Here is a 12,838-nt window from a genome sequence, read left to right on the forward strand (position 1 = left end):
AAACGGTTTCATTCATAGCATGCGGTTTACATCTAACTTTGTAAATAAAAAGGGGGGTTACATCTAACTAGGAGGCTACCTAGGGTAGCCTCTTTGATTCTTACTTAAGCTAAAATAACGAAGAACAAGCTAAACATAGGTTCTTTTGGCATTAAGAGCCGAAGTCTTGCTGGTAGCACTCCTCGGGAGGCTCTGTAACCTGTGGGTCCAATCTTGTGCAGATCTAACTTGTGTGGGTCGCTCCTTCATGCACAACCATCGTCATTGGCATGGATGGTTTGGTGGCTGCGCGGAGGGACATGTTATAGCATTCCCTCGCTTCCTTCTGCTCCCCTTTCACACATGATACTCCCCCAGAGGTAGGGAATTTCATGGCTAGGTGATACACAGAAGTTGTTGCCTTCAATTCTCTCAGAGAGGGTCTCCCTAATACCGCATTGAAGGCTAAGGTACAATCTACCACGATGAAGTTAGTCATTACGGTGGTTTGCCTGGGTTGCTCCCCCATGGTGAGGGCCAATTCGATTGTCCCCATGGGTTGCATCGAGTCTCCCGTAAACCCATACAAAGTCGTAGTGCAAGGCTTTAGGTGATGGAGGCTCAATCCCATCTTTTCCAGCGCCTGTCGATACAAGATGTCCACGGAGCTCCTGTTATCCACCATGACCCGATGTACCCTCATGTTAGCTAGCTGGGCGGTTCGCACCAGGGGGTCGTTATGAGGAAAGTGCACCCCCTGCGCATCTTCTTCGGTGAAAGTTATTGAGTCATTCTTGCCCTTGAAGCTCTTCGGGGGGCGCTGTTCCAAGCTTAAAACACAATGTGGTGGACTTCACCGGACCTCCTTGGCATACTTGTCTCGCCCTTTCCTAGAATCGCCTCCGAATCTTGGTCCTCCAAAGATGGTCCTGACCTCTCCTTGCACTTTCGGGGCCACCTCACGTGCCCGCGGCGGGGACACTCCTCCTTCTGGCCTCTGGTTATCCTTGCACACATACCTGCCCAAATGTCCCCTGCGGATGAGTTCCTCAATTTCTTCCTTCAAATGGATACACTCTGTCATGGTATGACCGGTATCCTTGTGGTACTGACAGTATCTACTAGGGTCCCTTTTGGACCGGTCCTTTCTCATTGGTGGGGGCCTTTTGAAAGGAACTCTATCTTCATTGGTGAGGTAAATGTGCTCCCTGGTATCTGTGAGGTCTGTGTAGTAAGTGTAGGCCGCTTGCCTATGATCATTCCCATGTTTGGTTTTCCTCTGGTGGTCATCTCTTGATCCATCGTATGCCCTTTTCTTCTATGCTACATTCAACCCGTCGTTAGTTGGTGGCTTCGCGTGGGGCTCCTCCTTCCCTGCCTTTAGGTTTGTCTGGCCATCCTCCACACGGATGTACTTCTGCGCTCTCTCATAAAAGTCATCTAAGTTGGTGACTTCCCTCTTCAACATGTTGTCCCACAACTTGCTTCCTGGGAGCACTCCAGCGGTAATGGCCATTTTTAACTCTCGGCGCGTTAGGCTCCCCACTTTTGCGGCCTCCATATTGAACCGGTGAATGTAGCTCTTCAGGCTCTCATTCTCCCCTTGCTTCACGTTGGCCAGGCTGGTACCTGACATCGTGTAGTCCCGCACGGCATGGTGCTGTTGGAGGAATTCGTCAGAAAACTACTGCCAGGACCTGATGGACCCCGGCCTTAGTCTTTTGAACCATTTGTAGGCGGGTCCTTTCAGAGTAACAGCGAAGCAATGACACCTGGCACTACTTCCGATCCCCCTCAGTTTCATCAGATCATTAAACGCATCCAGTTGGTATTTCAGATCCGTGTTCCCTTCGTAAGGGGTCATATTGGGCTCCTTAAAATTGGCAGGGAGTCGGATTGCCTGAACTTCTCTCACAAAGGGCGACTCATGGTCGAAGTCCTCCTCAAAGGCCTGGCCGCCTGACGCGGTGACGATCTTGCTCCGCAGGCTCCTCATCTCCGTGTCTAGGTCCTGCCTCCTCTTGCTGAAAGTGTCCCTCAAAGCGGACGGGCTAAGATCCGCCTTTCCCTTGGCTTCTCGAGGCGCCACAGGGGGCATGGTCCCTTTGCCCGCCCTCTTCTTATTGAGCTCCTCCCGCAAGTCTGAGGGTGCTCTTTTAGGGGTGACCTCGTCCTCATTGCGGGGGGCAGTGTTGGTCCTCGGCGCTGGCTTCTGGGCCTGCTTAGGCGGTTCAGGGTGATCACGTTGCTTCGTTTGGGGGGTGTTACTGGTTGAATGTCGGGTTCTCCCATCATCTACCGGTACAGTGGTCTCCACCCCATCCTTGCCCTTCTCCTTCCTCTTAGGCAAGGTTATGCTTGACTTACCCTGCAGCAGGCCGTTCAGAACCTCTTGCATGTTTTCCAAGGTGGTTTCCAACCTTTGGTTCTTACGGTGGAGCTCACGTATTTCCTCTTCGTAAAATCGGGATTTCGAACTCGAGCTCACGGAGTGGACCCGGGGGTGCTTATCATGCCTACGGGCAGAAGGGCCCGGGTCTTGCTGGCCGGAGTTCGGTGCCTGCGGTGGTTTTGGAGGAGGGAACTCGTCAGCGTTTACCGGTGGTGCTCTTGGAGGACTTCCTCCAGGTGGAGCGGCTGGTGACGAGGCCACCCTATCACCTCCGTGAACCTCAGGGTCTTTCGGAGGCTCCACGTCTCTGGGTGGAGGAGCGTCCTTCATGGAGGCCTTCAGCTGGACTCCGCTCAGGTGAACCTCTACCTCCCGTGGCTCCCTCAGTCACTTTGAGCGTCTTGGCATCTTCTTCTTGCCGGAAACAATGGTGGAACAGTAGCTTGAAACTAACGTTCCCACAGACGGCGCCAAACTGTTGACGGTGAGAACTCGTCAACTAAGTTGAGTTGGAAAAATTATCAAATCAAGATCACTAATCGGAAAGCTGTAAAAACTTGAACAATAACTCAAGAATTATGACAGAATAACAATGGAGAAATCAATCAATCTTTCATTAACTCTCAAGCCTTTGCTACATTAAAACTTCCAACCCCCTTTCGGGTGGTCTTAGAGTTCATTTTATAGTAGGCTCTAATGGCCTTAGGTACATAGTGGTCCAGGAGACCATGGGGTACATAAGTACTATGTCAGGGGAGTGGCTTCAGAGGTTGTGGTCGTACATCCAGCACAGGAGAAGGTGTCAGGAGAATGCCTCCACTACTTGTCTGTACCCATGTCTGATGAGTGGTGGCAGGCGTAGTGGCGCAGGAGGTAGTGGTGTCGGCTCTGACCTTTGGCCGTAGACGTACGGACCATGACTCTTACCCCAGCAGTCTCACTGGCACTGGTATCTGTACTAAGTACTAGGTCGTACAAGTATGTCCCATTCGACTCGTACTGGAGCCTCTAAGCATAGGGGTCTCAAGGTGTAAGGAATGGGACCCTGGGTATGTGTTATGGTTCTGGCGTGAGGTGGAGATCTTGGGTCCTTGGCACGAGATGCCTGAAGCCTTCCGAGATCACTCATGAGTCTGGTTGATAGGCATGTGGCCTGGACAGATGTCTAAGGATGCGTAGCGAGACGCCCTCCTAGCGACCCCCTCGGTGGTGCGGCTCCCCTGGTGGTGCGGCTCCCCTGGTGGTGCGGCTCTCTGGCTGTTCACGAGGCCACTCTGGGGCGAGGCCACTCGAGCCAAGGTGGCGAGGCGGGGCCACGGGCGAGGCCACTTGGTCACTTCGGCCTATGGCAAGGCGGGGCCACTTTGGCCTACGAGGCGAGGCCACTTGGGCCTATGGCGAGGCGGGGCCACTTGGTCACTTCGACCTATGGCGAGGCGAGGGCTCACGGGGGCACTCAGGTGCGCGCATAAGGACGCAAGGCGGGGCCTCGCGTGGGCAGATGGGTGCGCGCATAAGGGCGCGAGGCGGAGCCTCGCGTGGGCACTTGGATGCGCGCATAAGGACGCGAGGCGGCGCCTCGTGTAGGCAGACGGGTGCGCGCATAAGGGCGCGAGACGGAGCCTCGCGCGGGCACTTGGATGCGCGCATAAGGACGCGAGGCGGGGCCTCGCGTAGGCAGACGGGTGCGCGCATAAGGGTGCGAGACGGAGCCTCGCGTGGGCACTTGGATGCGGGTCACTGATGGCTGTGCGTCATGAAACCCTTGAGGCTTAGGCGGTACCCACGCAAGACCAGGCCAGACCTTAGGTGAAATTTGAGCGTCTACACCTTGTAATAGTTTGGTCACTTAGAAGCTCTCAGAAGGGAATTAGATAAACATATGTTCTCTCTCTTGCTCTCTTTCTCTCACCCTAATTTGCTCCAAGAAGAAGAAGACGGTTGTAGAATTGATCTCAGAGGCAACCCTTAGTGGAATTAGAAGTTTGTTATGAGGATTAGAAGTTGCTAAGCTTTTGGAATCCAGTGAGGAGCTCAAATTCTAGGAGGTAATCTCAATTTTTAAAGATTTTAGTTTTATTTTTGAAGTTTTGATGAAATCCTTGGGGTTTGGGTTTGGTTGTGTTTTAGAGGGTTTTGATAGTTGTATACTGTTTTTCTATGTTGTTGGTGTTGTTATGATGGTCGATATTAGGTTGAGAGTGGGTTTGGTTGGATTTTGGGTCAATTTGCAATTTCTAGAATTGCAGAATTTCTGGGTTTGTGGGGTTGCATCACGTCGTTGTTCTTGGAGCGCTGCGGCCCACATGAACTCAGAGGCGTTGGGGGGTTCCTCTGAACAGCCTTGGCGCCACAACGCTTGGTGGGCAGTACCGTAGCACGTGTCCTTTGCTCTTGTGGTTCGGGGCTCTCTGACTATAGGCTCGCTGCGGCCCTTGAGGGTTGGGCCGCATCTCTAAGTGGGAAATCGGCCAACTAAGGTTTTGAGTTGCAAGGACTCAAACCTAAGGGCTCGGCAAGGATTCTACTACCTGGTTTAATAGAATTCGACGTCCTGGGGGCTAGGACTCAATCTTGAAGCTCTTAATTGGTTTAGTTCTTGATGAATATCCATTAATATGTTGTGACTAGGGGTACCGCAAGGCTTGAGAGGAAATGATCGTGCTTGTTGTCGCTATACCCTATCACTTAGGACTTGAGGTAAGAAAATCAACACTTGCACCGAGTGTAGGGCATGCGCCCCAATTATAGGGCACGGGAATTACCATGTCATGAATTCATTTATAGATGAATGTCTGCTTTGTCTGAATCTATGCTATTATACTTGTTTGTACTGATCGCTCAGTCGGGAGGCTGTTATCGGCATTACATGCGTAATGTATGTCGTAGTGGCGGGGCCATAAAGTGGATGCGATATTTTCCATAGTGGTGGGGCCATTGTAAAGATGTGACATCCATCTACTTGGCATGAGTCGTATATTGTTTGGAAAATCTATGTGAACCAATTGTTGTCATAGAGTATGCAATACATGTTAATGTTCATCTGATTATCTGTCTGATTTGTTGGGGTTTTTTTGTTGAGCCTTGGCTCACAGGTGCTTCGTGGTGCAGGAAAGGGCAATGGAAAGTTGGACCAGCCATGAGTTGGAGAGCTGTAGGGGCGTCGTGTACATACTCAGCCTGCTTGGCTGCCATGGTCAAGATATTTTGAGGAACATGAGTCATTAGTTGAAAATTTGCCGCTTAGGTCAGCTAAGTCTATAATTTTGATAAACTTGTACTTTATTAGAAAATTTTGGGATCCCTTGTAACTATTCAAACCTTGTAATGAAAAGTTCAACTTTTTGACCAAAACTTTTAACACTAAACTGTCGTTTAACCTTAATTACACTTTTAAGTCCAAATGACTTGATTAGTGAGTTATGCACTATTTTTAACACACAATGTAACGGTCTTAAGTATCCAGGGAGTTACAATAAGGCTCTATTTGTAATGCCCCGAATTCTCCGACGTGTTTAACGGCGTGAATAGTAGGCCGGGAGGGCCATACTTGCTTAATTATGTTGTTAATTGATAAAATGCATGTATATGTTGATTATATGATAATATGATGTGAAATTCATGCATGTGAGTCCATATTTTTAACCACAGGGGTGTGATGGTAATTTGGCCCGTTGAGGGTAAATTGTTTATTTGGATGCATGTTGGTGATATATTTTGAGACCACAATATGATGTGGGTTTGTTCGAGCCATTCGACATGAGACGATCATGGTATGTTAATTATCGATTTGGTCATAACAGGCTTAAGCTCGGGGCTCGGGGTGAGTCTCGGGGTGTTTTTAATGATTAGAGTGTTACCAAGCATTAAAGGGTAACAGGATGTAAATTATTGGTGTTTGAGAATATTGAGATTAGCGGGAATTGGGAAGCGTTAATTATGATTAACGGTATAAAAGGGAAGTACCAATTTTACCCTTGAAATGGTTTTAGAGGCTTTAAATGACTTAAGGGTATTTTAGTCATTTGGATGGATTTATATGACCTTGGTTGGCTGTAGAAGGTTATAGATTTAAACAGAGCAAAAACAGAGTTGTCTTTCTCCTTCCCGTACACCATTCTCCACCATTTCCTTCTTTGGAGTTTTGAGCTCAAGGTGGGGTTTCAAGCTAGGAAATCCAAGGGTTGAGTTTGTAGACTTGGTTCAGCTATTGAGGGAGGTTCAAATATGGTTTTGAGGTGAGTTCTAGTCATTGAATTCAGGTTGTGCTCTATTTTTTCCCTTTAGTTTTTCAGCTTTTGATTCTTGTTGAAAGTTTGGATTTGAAGAGGTTTTAATTGATCTTTAGCTTGGGTTGTGATGAGGGGGAGTTGTGGGTGATGTTTAGAGGTTTAATTGAGTGTTTGGAGGAGGTTTGGAGCTGGTTAGAGGGCTTGGTTCCAAGGGAAAATGTAGGGGAAAGATTTCAGGTGCGTGCTGTCATTTTTGGCTGGTCTGGGCTGGGTGCTGCGGCCCTTGGCGCTGGCAGAGAAGGCCACTTCTGTTTGAAGGGCGCGCCGCGGCGCAGCAGGGGAGGGCCGCGGCCCTTAGGGAAATTTTGGCCAGAATGGTGTTTCTAGCATGGGGATTCAAGCCTAAGGCCTCGGGGTCGAACCTACTACCCGGTTGAGTAGTGTTTGGTGTCTCGGAGGTTAGGTTTTGGTTTGGGAACCTTTTATTATTCATTTTATTGATGGAATCCCATAATTGGTTATGACCAGGTAACCGCTAAAGGACCAAAAGGTTGATCGTTCTCAGGGGTTGTTCTTTTATTCGTTCTAGCTCGAACCAGAGGTAAGAAAACTGCACCCCAAGTGTGACATGCATGGATATTCATGAGGCATGTTGGTTGCATAAATATGGACATGGATTGAATATAGAATGCTTAGCATATGTTGCTCACTTGTGCTTGGTACTGACTCATTAGTCAGATTTGGCAAAGGTGCTAGTATCAACTATGAAGCTGTGACTTATTAGTCAGGTTCGGCAGTGGTACTGGGCACTGGTCACATTGTGCTGACTCGTTAGTCAGGACGGCCTTAGCGTGTTAACGCGAGCCAACAAAGATTAGATCTAATCGACTATCAGCATTGAATGACTCAAAGAGCATTAATGCCAGACCGACCTCGAGGGTCGATGAATGAAATAAGCGCTTGGAGGCTAGTGGCTTACCTAGCAGCCACTCTCCCACATGAAACAGTGACATGCTTGTCAGTCACTCAGTATGGTTTATCAGAACCTGTTGAAGGCTAGTGGCTTACTTAGCAGCCACTCTTCCACTTGAATTAGTGACTTGCTTGTCAGTCACTCAGTGTGGTTTATCAAGACCTCATGTGATGCTCACTCACTTGTTTGAAAGCTTTATGCTCAGTGTGATTATAATGATAATCATTTGATAATGTTTATGTATTGTGTTATGTTCTCTTGCTGGGCTTTGGCTCATGGGTGCTATGTGGTGCAGGTAAAGGAAAAGAAAAGCTCACCTATCCTTGAGTGGAGAGCTTAGGTGGTGATGTGTACATATGCGGCCGCTTGACCACCACGGCTAAGGAGTTCTTAGGGGAAATAGAGGGTTTACCCTATTTTTGCCGCTTAGGTCGGCGGAATTGTAAATTTTAAAACAGTAATGACCATTTTGTACTCAGAACAACTTGTAAATGTTTTGATTAGCTTTGCAGAGCAGTTTGTAATGAAAATATCCATTCCCCGTTTATTGGTTTTATACCTTAACTTGTTAATTACACTTAGAGCACGTTTTTGACCAAAGGACTCGGGTAGCCAGTCAAATTTCCAGTCCACCGTTCACCGTAACTGTTCTGGGGTAACCAGGGCATTACACTATTTATAGGCTCTAATCCTCGACCTCTTTCCTTAACTTTCTCGACCATCATTCAACAAGTTTTTAAAAATTCAAAACTCCCTCTCCCTTGGTGGTTTCGGTTAGCCTTTCCCCTTCCCTAGTAAAGTGCAATAATTCCTCTCTTAATGCCACATAGCCTCCAATGAACCAAGATGAAGTCAATGTCCAAATCCTTTCTCCTTATTAGCCTCCACGCCTATGACTCACTCTATTCAAATTCAAATTTGGTCATTTCAAGTTCAACCACACACTACATTCTCCACTTAGTATTTCACTCCTTTAAGCATAGCTTTCTAGTCTCCTCTTAGCAAGCTCACATTGACACATTGTCACTTATTTCAAGCTAGTTCCCACGCCACCTATGCTTGGTCTCCAACCAAGTAAAACTTAATTCCTCACTACAAGCTTTTCATGCCACCTATTATTTAAGTTTTGAAAAGAATTCAACTAGCTATTCCTTAGTGAATTTAGGCCATGCTTAGAAATTCAAATAGTTGGGACTTAAATGAATGTCACATGTACACAATATCTATCACCAAAATAACATGTGCACATATTTTATAAATTTTATTTTCTTAAAGAAAACTATATACCAATTTAATCATATGCTTATAAGTTCCAAAAATAAAACTCTATAAATATTAACCATAATAATTATAATTATCCATATCATAATTATTTACTAAGTCATAAAATCATAGCTTATAAGAAACTGAAAGTCTTATTCTAAAACAATCTTTCTAATTTCCACCACTCAAGTATAAACTATGTAAAAAAAGAAAACTGAAAGTCATATTTAAAAAGCTTATAAAAAAATAATAACATTGGCTATTACATACAACTTTCTCATCTATAAAAATTATAAAATAAAATAAGAAAAAATAGATAGAGTAGAATGTAGAATTCTTAAGATGCCATATCGCTTAGGGACGGACTAGTTGGATCCGTGTGGGAGCTTGAGCCCCCTCTCATTTTTTTTTATTAATATATTAATTTCTTACAAATTATTCACAAAAAAATCCCTATAATGCCCCCATAGAACGAAATTTCTAGATCTGTTACTATATCATCTCCTTGGGACCTTGCTTTATATATATACTAATAAATAACTAGCGCTTTGCACAATTCTATATAAAAATTCTAAATTATCAAAATAACTATATTTTAAGTAATTAGTATATGTTATAATTATTATAGATATTTTTTTTCATTTATTACTTTGTAATCATAAATTAGATATATTTAATCGATATCTCTAATGCCCTACTACCCCAAAGTTGTTACCATATGATTTCTAAAATGTGTCATTAGCTCATTAATCGAGGTTTTAGACAAAAAAATGTGATTAAATTAAAATAAAAACTCGCTTAATAGAGTTTAAATATAAAATGTTGGACATTCATTTAAATAATACAAGTGTTACATTGGGGTCCCAAAATATTGTTTTAAAACATATTTAAAACTCAAAAGTTACTCTATAGTCGACCTAGGCGACAAAATCTAACATTTATAACCCGTTCCACAAAACTACCCCAGCCGTTGTGGCCAGGTAGGCCAAACATGTACGCGCCGCTCCATACCCTCCAACTCATGCTTGGTTGGCCTTTCCTTTGCTCTTACCTGCACCATAGAGCACCCGTGAGCCGATGCCCAATAAGAAAACTTCACAGCACAATATACAATAAGTCATTTTAACAAATACATATCTAATCAAAGACAACAAACAATTTACAAGTTCCTATTGGAATCAACAACAGCGGCCTATACCGATCAGGGTGTGCGACCAGGCACCAAGTTTACAGTCTTGAGCGAGCAGGTGTGTACGACACCCTTAGAGGGTCTCGCACTGGCGGCCAGCATTCGACATGCTTAATGTCAATCCCGGCCTTTGCCGCTCTTGGCCCTTGTCCCTCCCGACCTTTGTCGTTCCTGACCTCTACCGATTTTTGCCTTTGCCACTCTCGACCTTTGTCGATCCGTCACAATCACATGTATGACACAATAATTACAAACAATACACATTTCACTAAGCACAATGTAGCTCTACGGGCACAGATAATTTTCTTACCTTGAGTCCCGAGCTGATAACACAAGGCGATCCCTCGCACTATCCCTAATCCCAAGCCTTAGCAGTAAAACCTAGTCATAACGCAATAATAATAACAATCCATCAAGCCTTAAACAAAATAAGAACTTCAGAATAATATTCTAGCCTCCGGGACCTCGAATTCTACTAAACCGGTTGTAGAATCCTTCTTGATCCCTTAAATTTGGGTTCTCGAGCTTAAAACCCTATTTTGGTCATTTTCCTTACTTTGAGCCGCGACCTACCCTCTAGGGCCACGTCGCACTACAAGTCAGAGAGCCTTGGGGCTCTTTTCTGGGGAACACGGGCTGCAGAGCACCCTGCCTGCGTCGCAACGCCTGGGAAAAGTCAGAGGCTCCCCAAGCCTCTTCGCACACACGGGTTGCGGCGCCTGGAGAAAAGGGTCGCGGCTCGAGCCTCAAAACCTTGAAATCCTGCATGTTTTCACTACGTTTTCCTTATCCAAATTCACCAATTCACACCCAATTCAACTCCTACACCCAGAATTAGATCTAGAATTCGTACCAAGGTACCAAAATCAGTATTAACATCTCAAAAGCTAACCCTTAGCCTTACCAAAATCCAAAATCAGATTTATGGTTTGAACCTAAACAAAGCTTAAAATCACAGCAGAAAACTTAATAATTCAGAACGAAAAATCCTTACCTCAATTGATAATTCGACCTGAGCTAATTCTAATCACCACAAGCTTCAAGTTCCTCCAATCTTTAGCTAATTTTCCCAAGAATTCATCAAGGTTTCCACATACACCAAAGGGGAGAGAAAGAGAGCAAGGAAATGTGGGAGAGAAAGAGGGATTAGCTGAGAGTGTTCTATTTCCTTCTAAGTGTCCTAAGGAGATAAGTCCAACCAAGTCTCCCCCTTAGCCTCAAAATGACCAATTTACCCCAAGACAAATTCTAGCCTTCTAATGCCACCAAGGGTAAATCCGTCATTAGCCACATTCCCACTAATTCCTCGACTTTTCCTATAAATCTCCATTTAATTCGGACATACCCAAATAATCGCTAATTCACTACAGGTTACCCAGTAATCCCGAACACGTGCTACATTCCCAAAATACCCATAGGCTTACTCCGAGCCGGGTATTCGACCTCGTTGTGACTATTATGCTGTTTTGCTCCCTAGAACCGTCTCGGATCACACATCACAAATATATCTCCACAATCATGTGGTCTCAAGCACAACACACATATAATTTATATTTATGCCCTCAACATGCCTAAATTACAAGTATGCCCTTATTAAAAAGAACGGGACCACATGCATATTTAATTCTCCTAAACACGCATACCTACCCATATAATCATTTATCCACGTAATCACATGCTAATACACGTATATCACACATATAACCTATTCATTGCTCATATAATCCCAATTCGGCCCTCTAGGCACTACAATCAAGGCACTCATCCTTAATAACAAATACGGAATGTTACAATATCTATTATAATTATTATTATAGATATTTTTTCTTTAATTAATTAATAACCATAAATTAGAAAAAGCATAATAAAAAATGAGAAAAAAAATTAGAACATAGATCAAGTAGTTTGGAAATTTTTTAAGGTGTCACATTATCTGACCGATCTTTATATATATATATATATGTATAGACTAGTATATAGCCCGTGCTTTGCGTAATTCCATATAATAAAATATAAATTATAAAAATAATTATATTTTAAGTAATTGATAAATGTTATAATTATTATAGATCTTTTTAATTTATATATATTATAATTTTTATTATAGATAATTTTCCCATAAATTAATTAATAACCATAATTTAGATATTTTAAAATGATATCTAGTATAATTATTGTAGACATTTATTTTATTTTAATTAGTAAAAGTAGAATAAAAAATGAGAAAATAATTAATGGTCTCGAGAAATTTTATGGTATCACAACACTTCCTTAGCACTTAACTATATATATAAAAATAGAGATATTTGTGGCGAAAATACCTAAGTTTTTCACTTTATAACATTTAAATACCTAAGCCTTTTTTTTTCCAGCTAAAGTACCCCCTGTCAATATTTCTTAGTACCTCTAGGTACCTGGCCGTTAAGTATCAAGTAAGTGTCTACGTGGCACTTTCTCATTGGTCTATGTGGATATTTCTATTTTTTAATAAAAAAATCATTTAAATATTTAAAAATTAGAAATTATATAAAATTCATATTTTAATCAAATTATAATTAAATATCATTAATTAAAATCCTTAAAACTAAAAATCTAATTAAAAATAAAACAAAAATCCGACTAATAACTAATTAAAAATTAAAAAATTATCAAAATTAAAATAAATTTAAAACAATTAAGAACTAAATAATGAATCATTTCCCAGATTTACAAACCCAAGTTGATAAGATCTAAAACCTAGATTTATAAACCCAAGCATGTTCATATTCCCAAACTTAAATTTACAAGATTCAAACTAACCAAAACTCAAT

Source organism: Humulus lupulus, chromosome 1 (assembly GCF_963169125.1).
Source record: "Humulus lupulus chromosome 1, drHumLupu1.1, whole genome shotgun sequence".
Lineage (NCBI taxonomy): Eukaryota > Viridiplantae > Streptophyta > Magnoliopsida > Rosales > Cannabaceae > Humulus > Humulus lupulus.